Here is a 21,835-nt window from a genome sequence, read left to right as displayed (position 1 = left end):
TGTGTCAGAGTATTCTGTGTATGCCTATGTGCAGCCAAACTTTTGACTGGCTAGACTATTCATATGTAATAATTTGCTTACAGCATTAATTTATGAAGTATCATAATGAGTAAGGCTAGTTGGAAGGCAAGTCCTTCATAAAAGTGGAAACCTACCCTAAGTGATGTCTGACATCAGTTCTGAAATTGCAGAGAAGTAGAAGCCAATCAATTTGCCACTGGAAATAATCTCACTGCCTGCCATTAACCTTCTTCTGTCATGTTGGATTTTTTCTCCATTGTTGTTTTTCAAAAATTTCTAGCCTTCCTAAGCATATTTTAAACCTAATTAGAGTTTACTCATTAATTTCCATGAGAAGTTGAAGATGTCATAAGTTTCTATGGATCGATTATACTTTTGTTTCAAAGAATTATTTCCTTTACTGTAATAAAAACAAACCAAGTCCATTTGCTCACAGTTCCTAAGCCTGCGAAAAATACCACCACAGTGTCCTCTAAAACCTTGAAGGGACTGTAGGTAGAGAACTTTATCGGAGATCATAATCTCGCTGACTGAATTTTAACTATTGGTCTATCTTGGGAGACGCTTAAGGAAGCTTATCTTAGTAACAGAAGATACGTGATTATGGTCACTGATTACAGGTCTTCCTTGTCTCCTAACTGAACCAACTCAAAATATGCAAGATGAATGTGGTATAAATACAAAAGTAAGTTTGCCTATTCCTTTTAGGGTGGAGGTTTTAAAAAAAAAAAAAAAAAAAAAAGCTTGAAAGCTAGTTCAGAGAGGATGATGGGCTTGGTCAAGTGTCTTCTAGAAAAGACAGGTTATGTATCCCTAAACTTCAGTGTTGATATCAACTTTCTCAAGAATTTAACCTCTAATCCTCTGTTAAAGCCCTGCGGTGTCTTGATGTTGCCAAGACTGAAGAACGTGGGCTCTATTGGGTTTATTTCCCTTGAACTGTGAGGACTGTAAGCCAAACACTCTCTTACTTAACCTAGTGCCTATTTTCTGAAGAGGCTCACTAAATGGAGTACTAGCTGGCATGCTTTTAAAGCACATCAGCTGGAAGACTCAAAGGTGCAAGATGTTGTTTCAGCTGCTTTTTCAGTCTACTTAGACCAATGTTTGTCATCTAAGAGGAGCATCTGAAATATTGTCCTGTAAGCTCGTATGTAAGTAGGAGCTATTTCTTGCTAAATTCAGACAGTGCTGTTTAATTCCTTAGTACTGAAGCTTCTAGTATAATGCCATTGGCTGTTATGGTACTGTTAGGCTTTTTGGACAAGATCTTTGAGTAGAAAATTCTGGTTTGTGGGTGATTACGTTTGGATTTGCAGTGTTTGGTGTTTTTTTTTTTTGTATGGTTGGGTTGTTTTTTTTTGCTTTGCTGAGTTCTTCACCCCCAGCAGAGCAACCTCTCTTCCCTCACCCCTCACTCCATCTTGAGCATTACCTCTCTCCTGACCTATTGGTTCCTAGTGACACATCTGTGACAGCTTTGCTCCAGCACTTCCTGGAAGAGGGAAGAACAGCATTTATCTTCGTTTCTTGGGAAGAGGGCTGAGGGAAGAGGGCTTTCAACATTGCTATTTCTTGCTGATTGTTGGAATGCTTTCTTTCCTTACACAAACATTGCTTGCTCCAGCTCCTAAATTAACAATCACCCATCTGGAAAACCTTTTGGTTCACATGTCTCTGTTTCTGCTCCAGTCCTCTGATATTCTTTGAGTAATAGCTTCCATTGTAAGTTGCTAACACAGAAAGATTATTTAATTGTTTCTATTTTATTTGAGGCTGTTTAACTTGCCTAGTTTACCAGGACTGTGATATCAGCTGTTTACACTTTGACTACAGAGGATGATTGATGACTGATGATATTTTCTGAACGCGTTTTCAGATGTTACTTCATATCAGGGGAAGCTTAGGCAAAATCTGGGTGATGTCATCTTCTGCTAAGAGGAAACAAGAACTAAAATGAAGAAGGGTAGTATGTTTAACATACCATGCTTTTTAAGTTGCTGTGATATGACAGCTTTTTTCCTCTCTTTTCTAAAACAATGTTTACATTGTAAGAGCATCTCCTTTCACAGAGGCTGTGCTAACTCAAACAATGACTTGCTTTATCTCTTGATCACAATTTTTTAAGGCTCTTACTGCTTCAGAGCTCATGATTCTAGTTACTGTATCTCTAGGTAAGCTCATACTTCTTAGATTTTAAATCTACAAATTCACAGATACCATTCTATAGGTATATAAGTGCACTTGAATTAATTTCATTAATTTGGAATAGCTGGTGTACTTTATACCAGCTGTAATGCATTAACATTGCTATTTTCTTCAGTTCGTTAGGCTTGAAGCAGAAGTGTGAGGTGACAAGCTTTTCAGGAAAACAAAGCCTGTAAACTGGGATTAGAATTTATACAAGTTTTTAGCTCTGTTTTGAAGTATCTGCTGTATGATATTTGTTTATCAAAACTTATTCCTATGTTAGGTGTTAGTTCACTTGTTGTTGTGTTGTTTGTTTTTTTTTCTGGAAACCCAGATTATAGAATAGCTATGCATCCGAGACACTATTTATCTTGTCTTTCTGTATGAATCATGTTTGAGGAGTGAGTGTGGCATTCCACTGTCTGTAAAAGGAGCTGACAAATTTACTAAGTATAAACATAAAAAACTAGGTGAAGTAAGTCCCTCTTCATGAGTTTCTGTTTGGATGCCTAACTCTCATTTAATTTTACCAAGATAATTAAATAACATAGAGATGATGCTCAAGTCTGTGTTTAAAAATAAGGAAGCTGATACATGTTTGTGAAGTCCTTTCCAAAACCAACTGAAAGAGGCAGGATATTTAAACAGTATTGGTTAGGGACAGTAATTTTTAATGCCATTGCTTTTTTGGAACTTTGGGTATCTAAAGTTGCCCGCAAAAAATCTCTTGCTTGTCCTCTTGGCAAAAGCAGAAAAATATCAGAGCAGTGCCAAATACACTGTTATTCAAGAGAATAATTGACAATAATCCAAACAGCCAACAGCAAATGAGTTTGATGGCAAACCCAGGCAAAAGTGTGGAAAAGCTGATACAGAATCTTAGTGGGAAAACCTAAAGCACAGCCATAGAGCTAAAGCTTAGTCAATGCATTGGTTTAATTCTTTATGGAGAGTGTACGGTCATGCATGGCAAACTTGCTTTTGTTAGGGAAGGAGACTACAAGTGTATTTTATAATGTATGTCAGCTTTTGACTGCTGAAAATTTTTTGATGAAGGTAAGATATTTATATAGCAGATTTAGGTAAACTGACAATAGACTTAGCTCTTACTTGGTTTTTATGGATTCCTTTGAAGTACTGGTGGAGCCAAGGATATGGCTGAAAATTGTGGGTACAATAGGCTTTTTGTGGCATTTCATTTAGTAACATCTGATAAAATTATTCCTGGATAATGTCAGTAAGTGTTTAAATGATTAAGAACTGCCTAAATGTAGGGATAAGGGAATCACCATAATGGGTTCTTGCAGGAAAATAGTACTAGATTTTCCTATCAGCCAGTGTTTCCCTTGAGGATGTGAAAATAAATATAAAAATCACTGTTAGCATCATTAGCTAATCTCATTAGCATTTTCAGGCTGTTCAGTAATAACAGAGGCATTAATATGGAACAGTGCAGGTTCAAAATGAATTCAAACATGGTCACTTCAAAGTTATGTGTCTGCGAACAAGATATGTAGGTCATGTAAAAAAGGAAAAAAAAAAAAAGAGGAGGAAAGACTGTGTTCTGGAAAACTACAGCTCTGTAAAAGGTTTCTCCTACAGTGATCAAGGCTTCCCGATATTATGCTGAGGCAAAGGGCTAATGTGGTTCTTGAAGGTCTAAATTGGAAGTTGTTACATAAAATCAGCTGACTCATCTCATGTGACCTCTACACTCAGTACTGACTGACACTGAAACATTGCAGTTTTTGCAGCTTTTGTAAAACTATAGGTGATACCAGGTGAGTATTTGGAATTATTTCCTTAAACTGTGAGTTTCCATTAATTCAGTCTTTCCCATTTGTGAGAAACAAGAACAGGAGGTCACTTGATTACCTTATGGGCTATATTCACGTAAAGAAGTACTTATATTGGTAACCAGCAGAGACTTGAGTTGAGAAGGGAGTAATATTCAGTGGATGGAAGATGGAGTTGAATGTGGGTTTTTTATGTTGAGCATACTGAATGACGGGATGTGATGAATTTTAACTTATCCTGGTGCCTTCAGAGGAAGATCTCTTTGGTGGATATTTGCTGAAACCTGAGTCATTGAGCTCAAGGCGGGATGAGCAGAGGGGAAATGTAATGATTTGTGGTGTGTGGAAGGCTGGACAAAATCTCAGGGCTCCTCAGTCTTTGCATGCTATGGATTTTCATGTGTGAGTCACACATCTGTTCAAACTCATTAGCTTCACTCAATGTCTTGATATTCAGGAGGTGAGGTGAAACAGTTGATTTGTCATTCCTCTCTTGATTTTTAAGGCAACTAAAGAAAGCAGCATTTGTTACTTTTGTTCTTCAGCCAAACCCCAGTGAATACAGGCAAAGGGAGGTCACCTTTTGAGCTGCTAGGGCACAGCTGCTTCCGGGGATAATGAAAATCAGCTCTGCTCTGCCCAGCACTCTGGTCGGGGAGGATGAAGTATGTCTCTGATGTGCTGCAGTTGCTTTGACTGGGCTGAGAGAGAGAGGATAAGATGCATAGAAATGTGATCTGGTGTCTGATATGAATTATAGTAACACAATCGTTGTTGCTTTATAATCTAAGTAGGTATTTTAAAGTGTATGTCTTAGTTTTTGGTGTTTGGTTTTTGTTTTTTTTTAACCTGGGATTACGTGGTGCTGAACTGATCATGTTCGTATCAAGGAAAGACAGCTCTTGAACATTCAAACCAACCTGAAGTATCTCTTGTATTAGCACTGACTTAAGGCCGTCTATAGCTACTTCTTCCTGTGAATTTTTTACACTTTCTCTACAACTGTGGTTTGAAATCACTGCAAGGCTCTCTGAAACTTAGCGGTTACCGAGAGAGAAACTTCTGGCAATGATTCCTGAGCTTGCTTGCTAAAGAGAGGATGGACTGACCTTGGCACTTCTAGACAGACTCCAAAGGTGAATAAAAGGCACAATGTAATATATTTACATGTTTGCAAATCTTTCCTTTTGTTTCCTTGTTTAATCTGAGTGCTTATTCATGTGAGAATCTGGCCTTGTGCATGACTAAGATTTGCAGTGTGATTTCAAAGCTTATATGCAGTGCTAGGTTTTAAATTTAATCTCATAAAAAGCAGTAGTTCCAAGTCCTGTAGCTAATTTTGTATCCAAATACTGGTGAGAAAATGAGTAGTGGGATCATTAGTTTCTTGTTTGTTATAATGGCTTGGAGTATATTCACTTTCTTGTTGAAAGAGACTGTGTGAAGGGTAATATGTTCTTTTGATGTTGAAATCTATACAAAATATTTTGGGATCCTATGAGCAATTCCTTTATTTTCTTCTCCTTAATAATTATTTAATGTTTTGTGTACCACTCTAGGTGCTTTGTAATTTATGACCCAGCAGAGGTCAGCCTTGTGACATTATTCAAAACACATGCTCAAAGAAAAGGAGTAGAGACAACGTTCTTATTATAAAAGCCTTTGGAATTTTGTTTTATAAAATACATTCTTGCAAATCGAAGTTGATATGACATTACTGTGTTGTAGCTAGATGTGTGGCTTAAATATTTCAGTGTAACTTCTCCTTACGTAATAAAAATGTTTATTGCTTTGTGAAATTGTTATAAATTCTCTCAAATGTTAGCCTCGTTGATATACTAAAATATCTACTTACTGATTTGATTAGATAAGAGTATTGTATTTCCAGAATAAGTTATGTAGTTCAGTGAAACAATATCAAAAGGGAACTGTTGTTTGAATGCTACATGCTTCAGATTCACAATGATGTCTTGAAGTTATATGTCTCTATAACATTAATGACTGGGGCAGGGCAAGAAAAAGTGAGGGAGGAGAGATTGGAAGAATAGGCAAGTACTTTGTCACTTATTTCTAAGATTCTATGAGAATAAAAAGTGTTCTTACCTTTCCATAAAACAGTATTTTATTTTTTTTTTTGCTTCATGATGCTTAAAAAAAAAAAGTTGGGAAGTGGAAAGAAATCAGTATTCATCTCTTACACCAGCTGAGAAGCACAAATTGTTTGTTCACAACCTAAAATGCCATTCCTATGTTGTGTCACCATGCCAGAATGGTCAGTAGTGGTTTCTCTGATGCTTATAAGGGTCTAACTGTATACAGAGATGTGACTCAGATTATAATCTTCATCAAAATAGTGGCAGTCCTGTCTTAAATTGGCTGACTACCTGGTTTATAAGTTCAGTTTCAGTTGACAGACTCAACAGCAGCTGATGTTGAGTTGCTCTGCTTTGCTTGAACACAGTCTCCTGTGTACCTTGAGCTAACTCCGACGCAGTTTTATCCAGTTACAGTAGAACTGAACATGCAATTACAGCATTGTCAAGGCTGCAGCTGAGTCTGAGAATCTTAGAATCATAGAATCATTTAGACTGAAAAAGACCTTGAAGATCAGAGTCCAACCATTAACCTAGCAATGGTTGGACTAACCGCTAAACCATGTCCCTAAGCATCACATCTACAAGTCTTTTAAATACCTCCAGGCGTATTCAATGAGGCGTACTCAACCTCTTCCTTCAGCAGCCTGTTCCAATGCTTGACAATCCTTTCAGTGAAGAATTTTTTCCTAATATCCAATCTAAACCTCCTTTGATGCAACCTGAGGCCATTTTCTTTTGTCCTATCATTTGTTACTTGGGAGAAGAGACCAACGCCCACCTCCCTGCAACCACCGAAATGTTGGTTCAGGTAGCTGTAGAGAGCAGGAACGTCTCCCCTCAGCCTCCTTTTCTCCAGGCTAAACAACCCCAGTTCCCTCAGCTGTTCCTCATAAGACTTGTGCTCCAGACCCTTCACCAGCTTTGTTGCCCTTCTTTGGACACACGCCAGCACCTTACTATCTTTCTTATAGTGAGGGACCCAAAACTGAACATGGTATTAGAGATGTGGCATCACCAGTGCTGAGTACAGGGAGACAATCGCTTCCCCAGTCCTGCTGGCCACACCAGTTCTGATACAAGCCTGGATGCTATTAACCTTCTTGGCCATGTGGGCACACTGCTGGCTCATATTCAGGGGTCTATTGACCAACAGCCCCAGGTCCTTTTCTGCCAGGCAGCTTTCCAGCCACTCTCCCCCAAGTCCGCAGCGTTGCATGCAGTTGTTGTGACCCAAATGCAGAACCCAGCATGCAGCTGTGTTGAACCTCATACAATCAGCCTCGGCTCACTGATTCAGCCTGTCCCAATCCCTCTGTAGAGCCATCGTACCCTCCAGCAGATCAACACTCCTGCCCAACTTGATGTCATCTGCAAACTTACTGAGGGTGCACTCAATCCCCTTGTCCAGATCATTGATAAAGGTATTAAAAAGAACTGGCCTCAATACTGACCCCTGCGGAACACCACTTGTGACCAGCTGCCAACTGGATTTAACTCTGTTCACCACAACTTTTTGGGCCTGACCAACCAGCCAGTTTTGTACTCAGTGAAGAGTTAGGCTGTCCAAGCCATGAGCAGCAAGTTTCTCCAGGAGAATGCCATGGGAAATGGTGTCAAAGGCTTTACTAAAGTCTTGGTAGACAACATCCACAGCCTTTCCCTCATCCACTAAGCAGGTCACCTTATCATAGAAGGAGATAGGGGGAGCACTAAAACAGCCAAGCTGGACTTTGGGAGAGCTGACTTTGGGCTGTTTAGAAGTCTGGTTAATAAAGTCCAATGGGAGACAGCTCTCAAGGGTAAGGGGGCGCAGGAGGGCTGGTTACTACTCAAAAAGGAAATTCTGGAGGCACAGGAACAAGCTGTCTCTGTGTGCCGGAAATTGAGCCACCGGGGTAGAAAACCAGCTTGGATGACAAATGAGATTTGGGATCACCTCAAAACAAAAAGGGAAGTCTATAAGTCTTGGAAGAATGGGCAGGCATCCGGGGAGGAACACAGGGAGGAAGTTAGGGCATGTAGGGAGATAATCAGGGGGGCAAAAGCCCAACTGGAACTTAGACTAGCCTGCTCCGTAAAGGACAACAAAAAGTCCTTCTATAAATACATTAATAACAAAAGGAGGGCTAAAGATCACCTCCAGCCCCTACTGGACACAGGGGGTACGTTAGTCACTAGGGATGAGGACAAGGCTGAGGTCCTTAATGCCTTCTTTGCCTCAGTCTTTAATAATAAGGTTAATAGTTTCCAGGCGAGCTGGCCTATGGTGTCTGAGAGCAGGGAGGGAGAGCAAATCGAAGCTCCTGTGATCCAAGAGGAACAGGTCAAGGATCTGCGTCATCGGCTGGATGCCCACAAGTCTATGGGGCCTGATGGTATCCACCTGAGAGAGCTGGCGGATGTCATTGCCAAACCCCTGTCCATTATCTTTGGGCAGTCTTGGCTCACTGGGGAGGTTCCGCTGGACTGGAGGCTGGCGGATGTTACCCCCATTTACAAAAAAGGGCGGAAGGAGGATCCGGGGAACTACAGGCTTGTCAGTTTGACCTCGGTGACGGGCAAAGTCATGGAACAGGTTATCTTGAGTGCTATTAATGAGCACATACAGGTTAACCGGGTGATCAGGCCCAGTCAACATGGGTTTATGAAAGGCAGGTCTTGCCAATCAAACCTGATCACCTTCTATGACAGGGTGACCCGCCTAGTTGACGAGGGAAGGGCTGTGGATGTAGTTTTCCTTGACCTCAGTAAAGCCTTTGATACAGTTTCTCATAATGTTCTGGTTGAGAAACTGATAACTGCTGGCCTGGAGAGGCACACGCTCCTTTGGGTTAAAAACTGGCTGGATGGCCAAGCCCAAAGAGTGGTGGTAAATGGGGCTAAATCCGTCTGGAGGCCGGTCACCAGTGGGGTTCGCCAGGGCTCAGTGCTGGGTCCAGTTCTGTTTAACATCTTTATCAATGACCTGGATGAGGGGATTGAATGTACCCTCAGTAAATTTGCGGACGACACCAAGCTGGGAGGCTGTGTCGATCTGCTCGAGAGTAGGGAGGCCCTTCAGAGGGATTTGAACAGACTGGATCGTTGGGCTGAGGCCAATGGCATGAGCTTTAATAAGGCCAAGTGCAGAGTCCTTCACTTGGGGTATAAAAACCCCAAGCATCACTATAGGCTCGGGGAAGAGTGGCTGGAGAGCTGCCTGGTGGAGAAGGACCTGGGGGTGTTGGTTGACTACCGGCTTGATATGAGCCAGCAGTGTGCCCAGGTGGCCAAAAAGGCCAATGGGATACTGGCGTGTATCAAGAACAGTGTAACCAGCAGGAGCAGGGAAGTGATCCTGCCCCTGTACTCGGCACTGGTGAGGCCGCACTTGGAATATTGTGTCCAGTTTTGGGCCCCTCGCTTTAAGAGAGATATTGAGCTCCTGGAGCGAGTCCAAAGAAGGGTGACTAAACTGGTCAAGGGGCTGGAAAATAAAACTTATGAGGAGCGGCTGAGGGAGTTGGGTCTGTTTAGCCTGGAGAAGAGGAGGCTGAGGGGAGACCTGATTACAGCCTACAAATACTTGAGAAGGGATGGTGGGGAGGTAGGGGAAGGGCTCTTTACATTAATGATGGGTGATAGAACAAGAGGAAATGGGTATAAGCTTAGTCAGGGGAGATTCAGGTTGGATGTTAGGAAGTATTTCTTCTCTGAAAGGGTTGTCAGCCACTGGAATAGGCTGCCCAGGGAGGTGGTTGAGTCCCCATCCCTGGATGTGTTTAAGAATAGGGTGGATGATCTACTTAGCGATATGGTTTAATGGGGATTAGGGACGGTTGGACTCGATGATCTCTAAGGTCTTTTCCAACCTAGAAATCTATGAAATCTATGAAATGAGATCAGGTTAGTCAAGCAGGACCTGCCTTTCATAAACCCCTGCTGACTGGAGCTGATCATCTGGTTATCCTGTATATGCCACGTGATGGCACTCAAGATGATCTGCTCCATAACCTTCCATGACTCTGAGGTCTGACTGACAGGCCTGTAGTTCCCCACATCCTCCTTCCAGCCCTTCTTGCAGATGGGCATCATATTTGCAAGCCTCCAGTCAACCGGGACCTCCCCGGTTAGCCAGAACTGCTGATAAATGACAGAAAGTGTCTTGGTGAGCATTTCCGCCAGCTCCCTCAGTGCCCTTGGGTGTATCCCCTCTGGCCCCGTAGACTTGTGTGCGTCCAAGTGGTGTTGCAGGTGAGTAACCATTTCCCCTTGGATTATGCTCCCCCTCCCTATCTTCCAGCTCAGGGGGTTTGGGTACCCAGAGAACAACTGGTCTTACTATTAAAGACTGAGGCAAAGAAGTCATTAAGTACCTCAAGCCTTTTCCTCATCCTTTGTCATTATGTTTCCACCTGCATCCAATGAAGGATGGAGATTCTCCTTAGCCCTCCTTTTGTTGCTAAGGTATTTATAGAAACATTTTTATTGTCTTTTATGGCAGTAGCCAGATTAAGTTCTAGTTGGGCTTTGGCCCTTCTAGTTTTCTCACTGCATAACCTCACAACATCCTTGTAGTCTTCCTGAGTGGCCTTCCCCTTCTTCCAAAGGTCGTAAACTCTCTTTTTTCCTGACTTCCAACCAGAGGTCTCTATTCAGCCAGACTGATTTTACCCGCCAGCTTGTCTATCAGCACATGGGGACAGCTGGCTCCTGTGCCTTTCAGATTTCTTTCTTGAAGAATGTTCAGCCTTCCTTGACTCCTTTGCCCTTCAGGGCTGCCTTCCAAGGGACTCTGTCAACCAGGCTTCTCAACAGGCTAAGGTCTGCCTTCTGGAAGTCCAAGGTAGCAGTTCTTCTGACCACATTCCTTAATTCTCCAAGAACTGAAAACTCTGTCACTTAATGATCAGTATGCCCAAAACAGCCTTCAACCATCACGTCACCCACAAGTCCTTCTGTCTTCGCAAACAACAGAACTTGTGGGTCACCTTCCTTAGTTGGCTAACTCACCAACTGTGTCAGAAAGTTCTCTTCCACACACTCCAGGAACCTCCTAGATTTTTTCCTCTCCACTGTGTTGTATCTCCAGCAGACATCTGCCAAGTTGAAGTCCCCCACAAGAACAAGAGCTAACAATCATGAGACTTCTCCCAGCTGCTTAAATATTGCATCTGTATCTCCATCCTGGTTGGGTGGTCTGTAACAAACTCCCACCATGATATATGCCTTGTTGTGCTTCCCCCTGATTCTTACCCATAAACACCCAACCCTATCATCACCATCAAGAAGTTCTAGACAGTCAAAGCACTCCCTAACACACAGGGCTACCCCACCACCTCTTCTTCCTTGCCTTCTGAAGAGTTTACAGCCATGCATTGCAGCCCTCCAGTTGTGCCTATCATCCCACCGTGTTTCCATGATGGCAACTGTATCATAGTTTTCCAGCTGCACAATGGCTTCCAGCTCCTTCTGTTTGTTGCCCATGCTGTGTGCATTGGTGTAGATGCACTTCAGTTGGGCTGTTGATCCTGCCACCTTTCTGAGGGGAGAAGCCCTAATTCCTACGTGATCATTCTCAGGAGCTTCTGTGCTTTCTAACACATTAATGACCCTTGCGTCTTTGCTGTCGCATGGATTCCCATCACCTACCTCCACTGAGACGGCAGACCAAAGGACCTCGCTACCATACCGCCCTCAAACATTGGTGTGCTGCCCCCGGGCTTATCTCTAGTGAGCCTGGTTTTATCCCTTTAAAATCTTCTGCAGTAGAACACGCTCAAATGACTTGAGCATGACATTGGGAACTGGGAAAACATATTGCCTTTTTCATGCAGCCAGTTTGTTTTCTGAACTTCAGAAAGATGTTTTACTCCTTTATTGGTTTTTTTTTTTCAGACATTAAAAACACACTGTGATGACAACAATATTCTGAGGTTTTGGAGCAGCTAATAAAAACATATTCTGTGTCTCTTGCAGCTGCAACTAAAAATCAGCCTCAGGAACAGAGACTGTGCTTTTTAATGCTTGCTTTTCTTTTAAAACCTTCTTCTGTTTTCTCCTTTTTTTTTAATTTGCCTTCAAGGAGGCAAGATCAGCTCGGAGCAACAGCCGCTACTGTGTTTATCTTTTGCAGAAGATGGTTATAAACCACCCAAAAACCTGCCAGACAGAGCATTATCTTACGAAAATGTTCTCCAATTACAAAAAGAAATAAGGACTTTGTTAAAATGGAAGCCTTTCCTGATATGGAAGCCTTTATTAGAGTGCTGTGACCAGAATGCTGTAACACATTCTTTTTAATACTGAGGACGCCTAATGTTTGTTATTTGCTGGAGAAAAGGGAAACTGAGATATTAGGACAAAGAACCCTATTTAATGTTAATCAGCAACAATGTGTTGCTCTTGCTCCTGTCCACTCACTCTGTTGAGTTGAAAATAGTCTCGAATGCTTTGGGCATCCTGTGCCCAAAGATGAAATTAATTGTTTTTAGAAAGTGCCTGTATTGCTGTGCTGATGTAACAAAAGTGTAGATAAACCTTATCACCCAAAGCAAATCAGCCTGGTATTTTTTTCTCGTGTTTATAAAGCCAAATGTAGGTAAAACTGCTGCACTCCACAATATGCTAAATTTAACATGGGTGATAATAGTGAAGAAACGTAGCTTCTGAGGCAGCTTGCAAGCCTGCCAGGAGCCATGGAGATGTATTCAGGTTTGTAGCCTACCCAGAAGCCTCTGCTCTCTTGACCTTTCTAGGACTGTTATTAGTGCTAGCTTAACTCAAAGCTATGGCTGCCTTCTCATCCTAGATAGATAAATACACGTTTGGGAGGAAGGAGATTTTAGAGGCCATCTGACTAGAAATTTTTGAAGAATAAGTTAAGCCAAATACAGGTTTACAGAGTATTGTCTTATATACAATTTTGATGAGCTTGCTTGTATATTTAAATTGCAAAAATGTTAGTAAAACTGAACTGTAAATATGTATGTAAAGAAAGGAAGTGATAATCCTACATGACTTTTGAGATAAATGGAGAAAAACTCTGCCATCTCTTAAAGAGTGTTATGGTGAGTGGTAACCTTAGATATATACCTAGGGAAAATGAAAGGCTTGAAAGAAATTTTGTTATCGGAAATTTTTTCTGATTCTCAGTATTTACCTATGAAAAAAGTGCTGTGACATACATGCATAAAGAGATTTCCTTCGAGACAGGGGAAAAAAACACTTGACACATGAATCATGGTAAGAAGGGTACCCAGCCATGAAATACCCAAAGAGAAGTAAAAAAAAAAAAAAATCTGGATAAATATTTATATAAAATCTCTAACTGTTTAAATAGCAGAAATTAAGCAGTCAAGGAGGCAAGAGGGACATTGGCCTCAAAAGCTTTTGAATGATAAACCTAACATGCAGAGGAAATTTTTTTTTTTCTTTTCTTCTTTTTTTTCTTTTTTTTTCTTTTTTCTTTTTTTTTTTCCCCCTTTTTTTATTTTTATGGCAGGAACATTCATTTTCTTGCTGTGCATGGACAAAAAATGGATAAGAAAATGAAAACTATACAAATAATTGTTCACAGCATAGCATTAAAATTTTGCCCTGAAGCTTTGACTCATGGTTTTGACTTATTGACACCTAAGGATAGCAGAGTAGCGTGGTGCTGCTTGAGGGCACTCGACATAGTGTTCGCATAGGAGGGACTGGTGTCTGATTGATTGCTAAATAGAGCATGTGGACCACTCTTTTTTGTGTTATCCCTTGCATGCTACTTGAAGAATTTTGGTCATGCTTAGTTTTTATTTTTATTTAGAAAGTAAAGAAGAATATAGTCTGCTGTCATCCAGCCTGTACAGAGGAATTTCCCTAATGCTTGTGGAGGTGAGGTATCTTGATAATGATCCTGCAACATGTCATGGGTGTAGCAGGGAAGAATGCCCACCACTATTCATGCAGGTAGGTTGTCTCAATGCTGGATAAAAGTATGCTTAAGCAACACTACTGATACCATTCTAAAGGCTTAGCATAGAGTAGAAGCTGTCTTGAGAAAAGCATTGGACAAACAAGGCTGAATGCTATCCACATGCTCCAGACTGAGGAGAAAGACACAAACTGTCAATCCTCTCACTTCATGAAAACTTTTGGGTTTTGTTTTAAACATTTCTCCTGCAAGGTGTTTGCTTTTGGTCGAAAAAGTTTCTTAATATGTGTAATTATCTTTGCTCAGGGAAGAACAGCCATTATTAATACAAACCTCTGCCAAAAAGACTTCTATGCCACTGAAAGCATTAAGTAAGATGATGTCTTTACTCCTTACCCTAACATGGTTATCTATTCTTGGAAATTGTCTAAATGTAGCATATGCAGACACTCATATATTCTCATATTTTTTTCTGATGCTGATACACTGGACACTTACACATGTTCTGTTACCAGAGTAAGGACCAGGTTCTGTATATGATCTCTATAATTCTAACTCCGAACTTGACTTGTGAAGCCTGTTCTCCAAGTATGACCATGATTGCACTTGATTGCCTCTGAGAGCAGCAAGACCTTCTTAGTGTTAAGCTGAAACACTGCACAAGACCATTATGCAAGTTTGGCAGAGTAAGTTGAATTGTTAAGGGAGATACAAAAAGAGGATGGCGCAAAAACAGATGCATAGAGAAAGGTAAGCCATTAGATTAGATATTGTTCGGACAAAATCAGTGGAATAATGTTACGGGAAGGAGGTGGGACCTTTTCTGACTGTCAAGCTGCCTGTTACAGCCATATGCGAATTGTATGCCACTGTTAGTACTTCGTTGGTTTCATTTGTCTTTACACATGACTGTATGAACAACAGAAATTAAAATAATGCACAAGAGCATAATCAAAAAGATTTCTTAATGAGACATGCTGAGTCTGATATTCTCTTTACTTAACAAAAATTAAACTAAGAGAAGACTTGGAAAGTAGAGATGGCTACCCGTGGGTAGCTAAGGTTTCGCCAGGGAGGAGGAAATCTTGTCATCTTCTACTTCCTTCCATAGATTGCTTTGAAGGCTTGCAGTTGGCTGAGTTGTTTTCTAGTGAGAACATGTTTCTATCTTTGCCAAAATGAAATATAAAACTGTGGGAGGGAAAAGGTGTCCAACTGTTCTTTGTGAAGAAAAGCTGAAAGCTAATATGTGCTCAGGAGGTAGGGAAGGCTCTTTCAGACAATTTTTGAAAGGATTGTTAATTTGCAATAAACAATAATAGAACCTTGCAGTATTCTGCATTCAGAAAACCCCTTGCAAGTTTACTTGGAGAGGGAAATAGAAAAATGACTAAGCACTTTCAGGAGCAAATTTGAAAAATTTGGATGTATTACCTTTTATGATGAAAGGCATATCTCCACTGTTGCAAACTTGTTATGGTCTCACCAGTGTTACTTGCATTTCCCTATCTAAAGAACACAAGAGAAACTGAAATAATAAGGTGTCAATAAGAATGCTTTTTGTTTTGTTAGTATTTCCCTCTCTATCTATATTGCAGACAACACTTTCTTGAAGGATGCTTGCTTCACAATACTGTGCTGTGGTTTAAATTGTGGTTAACTGCTGTGGGTTTCAAGAAAGAGACTGACGGGTAAGCTTCTGTGTCTGCAATACATCTGTGAGCAGAGATACACTTCTATCTTGAACCTGATTTTAGGATTCTTCAGAGTAGTAGGGCTGGTATTTCCTCAGATTGTCTTAAGAGCTTAACAGGTGCTAACCGTAATCTTGGTTTCGTAAAAGATTTTTTTTAAAAATTATATTCTTGGGAGGTACAAACTGGTAAGTTAAATTAGGAATTTTGTTGTCATTTATTTTTCATGATTGTCTATTGGAGACTGTGGGGAGCGTGTGGGTACAATTTGCTGTTATTCCATGGCTGCCTCAAAAAAAGTATGGAAAATAAATATGCTATCATATAGATAATCCAAGGCATGTTCTTGGAATTTCAACCAGGGCATTATATTCTTTGTTCAGAAAGCTGTAAAGATTTTCATAGATTTCATAGATTTCATAGATTTCTAGGTTGGAAAAGACCTTAGAGATCATCGAGTCCAACCATCCCTAATCCCCATTAAACCATATCCTCAAGTAGCTCATCCACCCTATTCTTAAACACATCCAGGGATGGGGACTCAACCACTTCCCTGGGCAGCTTATTCCAGTGGCTGACAACCCTTTCAGAGAAGAAATACTTCCTAACATCCAACCTGAATCTCCCCTGACTAAGCTTATGCCCATTTCCTCTTGTTCTATCCCATTTTGATACCTAAAATCCTAACTGGTGATTACAAATGCTTGTAAACAAACAAAAATCAATCCAGCTTCTAATTGCCATTCTTTTGAAGAGAATGTACAAGGGTGATGTTTTATTACAGGTAGGAATTCAAACTACATGACATAACAGTATTTTTTTAATAAAAAAAAATGTCACTAGAATGATCTGTGTATGAATAACAAACTGCACAGGATTTTTCCATATGCTTTAGTGCTTTAGTAATTCTTTAAAATATGCTATATAATTACTAAAGCTGATGCAATCTGTTAGTATTGAGGATATTTTTTTCTTTTTTAAACACCTTATTGCACCTTCTCTTTCCCTCTTAGACCTTGATGATGCTTCTCTCAGTGAACCTGTTTCATTGCCTGTGCTTTGGCAGGACCCTAGAAATCTTCTCATATTTAGTGCAGTTCTAGCCTGTTCAATGCTGCTGAAACACCTTATGTTTGGAATTCTGTTTTGTTGCATCTTCTTCCTTTAGGAGAGCTTTGAAGATACTGTGACCCTTTTAGAGGGCCTCTGTGTCTTTGGGGCCTGGCACTTGGATATAGGGCTGGGAAAACAATAATTTTTTCTGCACTGCAGGCTATATTGACGCTGCAGGAAGTTTTTCAGAGGCATAGCCCTAGATGGTAAAGAAGCATAATGTTTTTTTATCTTACACACGCACTCCTAGTAGTGTTGGAAATGCCTTACATTAATCATCCTTTGGGTTTTCACTGAGGCATTGGTTTTCCTTTGCTTGGAGCAGTTGCCTGTGAATCTCATTGACTTGGCACCATGCAGCATGCTGCAATTGCCTTTGCAGAGCTGCCAACCCTCCATTATGTGCCAAGCTTGCACCACACCTCGTGAAAAGCACAAGAACATATTTTCAGCTTCTGTGTCCAACTGCATTTCTTTCAGTTAATAGGTGAGCTTTTCCCCAGAGCCTTACACCATAAGAGATCCATACTTCTTTCAGGCTGATGTCCAGGCATCACAACTTATATCAGCTACAGCTATTCAGCATCAACCTTAGTGTGCCACACCTCTCTCCTTGAGACAAGTCTACTGTTCCCCTGCCACCCCATGGATTCTTTGCATTCCTCATCTTAAAAGCGAGAACTGTCTTTGCTTTTCTGACTGCAATCTCTTGAATTATTTCACCCTTCCTGTTTTCCTGTGAACACTTTTGTCTGTAGTGACTGTATTTCTTTATAACTGTTTCCTAATTGTTGTCTTCTTTAACTCCTTTCTTGGCAAGCAGACTTAGGAATCCCAACAAACTGTCATAGGTAAGGGCTGTCAGGTTTACACACCCACAGATTCTTTGACTTCAACCTGGGTAAGTTGACCAAAAAGTTGTCTCTTGTATTGTGTAAGAGCTGAAAATTTGTCAAAAAAACGCTTGTTCTTGTATTATATAAGAGTAGAGAATTTTTGTCTGCTATGCCTAAATGTCATGGCTTCCTACAGGACATGTCCTTTTAATTTACTGCTATAGTTTGCAATGATGTCCCTAACAAAAGATTTGAACAGTATGGATAGTATTTTGAGATGACTTCATCATTATTAGGAGCCATTTTGTCGTGGTTCAGCCCAGCCGGCAGCTCAGCCACCACTCAGCTGCTCACTCACCCCTCTCCCTCAGTGGCTTGGAGAGGAGAAAAATGTAACAGAAGGACTGAGGGTTGAGATAAGAACAGGGAGGGATCACCCACCAACCATAGCCCTGGGCAAAATAGTCTTAGTTTAGGGACAAATCAATTTAATTTGTTAATGGATTATTCAGAGAGGATAACAAGAAACAAAGCCAGATCTCAGAAACACCTTCCCCCCACCCCTCCCTTCTTCCTCCGCCCTGTGGTGCAGGGCGACAGGGAATGCGGGGTTGCAGGTCAGTTCATCACATGTTGTTTCTGCCGCTCCTTTTCTTAAAGGAGGACTCCTTACACTCTTTTCCCTGTGCTCCAATGAATTCCCTCCTCATGTGACAGTCCACAGACTTCTCAAGTGTGAGTCCTTCCCGCAGGATGCAATCCTTACTCATCAGATTGTTCCAGTGCAGGCTTCTTCCCCACAGAGTCGTGGGTTCTTAGAGAGCTGCCACCTGCTCTGGCATGGGGTTCTCCATGGGCTTCAGATGCCTCTCTGCCTCGTTGTCAGCCTCCAGCAGCTCATGGAGACCATTCTCTACGACTTCCTTCAGGCACAGACATTTCTGCTCCAGCGTGGGTTTCTCCAAGAAGTGCAGGTGGATCTCTGCTCTACCATTAAACTCCATGTGCTGCAGGGGGGCCACTGCTGTCTCACCACGGGCTGCAGGGGAATCCCTGCTCCAGCACACCTCATCCCATTCCATCTTCACTGACCTGGCGTCTGTGTGTCCGCTTCTCTCAGGTCTCAGTCCTCTCTTTGCTGCAGCTGTCTTCAGTCGGGTAGCAGCAGCCCAGCATGGGCAGCCGCCCGCCCAGCAGTCTGGGGTCCAGCCCCCACTTCCCCCCTCTCTTCAGTGCAGGTCAAGCCTCAGTTCAGGCTCCTTTGTCTCTGTCTTAAGTATGGCTTTGGCAGAGGTGCTGACTGGCTCAGCCCCGGCCTGAGGGAATGGGGAGGGTCTCACCTGTCTGACTGGTTTTGGAGCTGGGAAAGCTTTTCACGGCTCCTTACAGGGGCATTTCCACAGCCCCTCCCGTGCTACCAAACCCCATCCCGGAAAGCCAGCACACTGTTTTTTCACAGGTACTTACAGAGGCCATTTCTGTAGCCTCTCTGGTAAACCCAGCACACGTTTCTTTATTATGTTAGTAGAAAAAGCTATTAAAAAATGCTTACAAAGTGGTTCTAGTGGATTTTCAGTCAGAATCTTAAAATCAATATGGAGAAGTACTTGAAAAGTCCATAAAGTTTTAGTCTTGCTTTCTGAAGCTCCTCTTACTTTTTCCTGTTCAGGAGACAGTCAGCCATTCTCCTTAATTAAAACAATTGTTTTACTTAGATTAAGTGTTGCCGTCTATATAGGCCTAGCTAGGCTCCTTGATCTAATGAAACGTAAGTCTTTCCTCAGTTCTATTGCATGGCTCATTAGTAAGATTCAGTCTCTCACGTTGGATCTTTATAGATTCTGCAGCAATCCATATATTGACAAATATACTTGATAAAGGCATTTAAATGTTTGTCCATAAAGTTTGTAGATCATATTCATAGAATAGTTTTTAATTTATAAATAAAAATAAGTATAAATAAGTATCTCTTTATTTAGACCACCTACAATATTCATCACTTAGATGTTATTGATCTCCCTAACTATATCTCTGATGCATGCTCACACTGGTTTAGCAGGGAAAGACAAGTTTAATCTGTTAAATCCTTTTGAGAGAAAAGACAGTAGGTTCAGAAAAGTGGTACCTTCTCCAGCTCATTGTTAACCTGAGAGAATGAAGGACTCCTTTGTGCTGATGTTTGCTGTCATTAAGGTGAGACGCATGAAACTCAGTAACTGGAAAGCTATGGTTCAGTTATTGACAAAGGCTACTTTGTGAGGGTTCTTTATCTTTAATAGCTCCTGAACGCCATCATATGTATTATGAAAACAGGAATTACGCAAGAACGTGTCTAGTGCCAAATCCATACTTATTAAAAAGTGCTTGATAGTCAAACAAATACATTTTAAAGGTCAGTTGGCTAGAAGACAGACTGTCTAACGTTTTTGTTGTCAAGGGACTTGAACAATGTTTTTTTTAAAAGAGGAAAAGAATTAGTGCTGTTCCATTGCGATGCCTAAAAAGGTTACAGTATTCATCTCTTATAAATACCCAGAAGCATATTAATGTCGCTGATCTTGCATAATTTTTTTTTTAAGATAGCAGGTAATGCCAATTAAAAAAGCTAATATTCATTATATATTCATTATATATAATATATATATTTGTTATAGGAATATATATATTTTCATACATACAGAATACAGCTAATTATCTGTACCAGAAATGAAAGATATTTTGAAAGGGACTCCCAATCCTATTCAGCACGTTGTGATATATATGTAAAGGCAATCTTTTCCTTATCTGGGTATAGGTTCAAGGGCCATTTTCTTGAGTATGAAAAATGGAAAGTCGTGCAAACTTTTACTTTGGACATAGAATAACTTTATTGATATTTATATGTCTTTAAGTACTTACTTTGAATATGTAATAGCAAATCACAAAACAACTTTTTGTCAGTTTGTTGCCTTTTATTTCAGTACATGTCCACCAGTTCTTTTTTTTTTGAGACAACTATGTTTTCCATTTTCCAAGGAGTTTATGTCATGATTTCTCTTAATTGCTTTTTATATGTAGCAATATATTCAGTGTAGGTCTGAACACTTTGGTAGTCCTTTCCCATTGCCTGTTCATGCTGTATCCTCTTGGATTTCGAGTAACCAGAATTGAAGAGATGAGAAAATTAAATGGTGCTATAACTTTCAGTTCTTACTCTGTTCTTTTCTAAAAGCAACTTAACATTATTTCTGACACTTGGAAGCTTAACACATTCTGTGCCAATTATTTCATTAAGTTGTCACAATGTTAGCTTTTTAGGATACACAGATGCGACCATGAGCTGTTTTTGGCTCGTGTCTGGCTGAGCCAGTAGAATGCAGTTGGCACAGTAACATACCACTCTCCATTGGGATGAGATGATTCGTTTACTTTCCTTGCAGGGACAATGTGCTGGGAGGTCGTTGTGGATGATGCTTTGCAATCCTTTACCTGAGGCTTGTAACATACTGCATGGGCAATGTCATCCCCAGTGAACTGTCGACCAGTTTGAACTCTAATATGAAATTCATCAAATTACGTGAATACTTTTCATAAACTATCACTAAACTAAATCTAGTTCAACAGTATTTATCACAGTTTGCTCTGTAAATGTAGCTTTCTTAGACACATAGAACAGTGAATTAGATTTCTTTTTCTTTGGAAACTGTATATTTCTAACGTGGTCATAGTATTTGGGTTTTTTAAATCATAGAATCATGGAATGGTTTGGGTTGAAGCGACCTTAAAGATCATCTAGTTCCAACCCCCTTGCCACATGCAGGGATACCTTCCACTAGATCAGGTTGCTTAAAGCCTCATCCAACCTGGCCTTGAACACCTTCAGGGATGGGGCATCCACAACTTCCCTGTGCAACCTGGTCCAGTGCTTCACCACCCTCAACGTAAAAATCTATTCCTGATATCTAATCTAAATCTACCCTCTTTCAGTTTAAAGCCTTGTCCTATCACTACACACCCTTGTAAAAAGTCCCTCTCCAGCTTTCTTGTAGATCCACTTCAGTTACTGGAAGACTGCTATAAGATCACTCCAGACCCTTCTCTTCTCCAGGCTGAACAACCTCAAGACTCTCAGCCTGTCTTCATAGGAGAGGTGTCCAACCCTTAGATCATCTTCGTGGTCCTCCTCTGGATTTTCTCCAACAGGTCAACGTCC

The sequence above is a fragment of the Tauraco erythrolophus genome, chromosome Z (assembly GCF_009769465.1).
Source record: "Tauraco erythrolophus isolate bTauEry1 chromosome Z, bTauEry1.pri, whole genome shotgun sequence".
NCBI lineage: Eukaryota > Metazoa > Chordata > Aves > Musophagiformes > Musophagidae > Tauraco > Tauraco erythrolophus.
The sequence above is the reverse complement of the archived record's forward strand: the minus strand, read 5'-3'. Positions refer to the sequence as shown.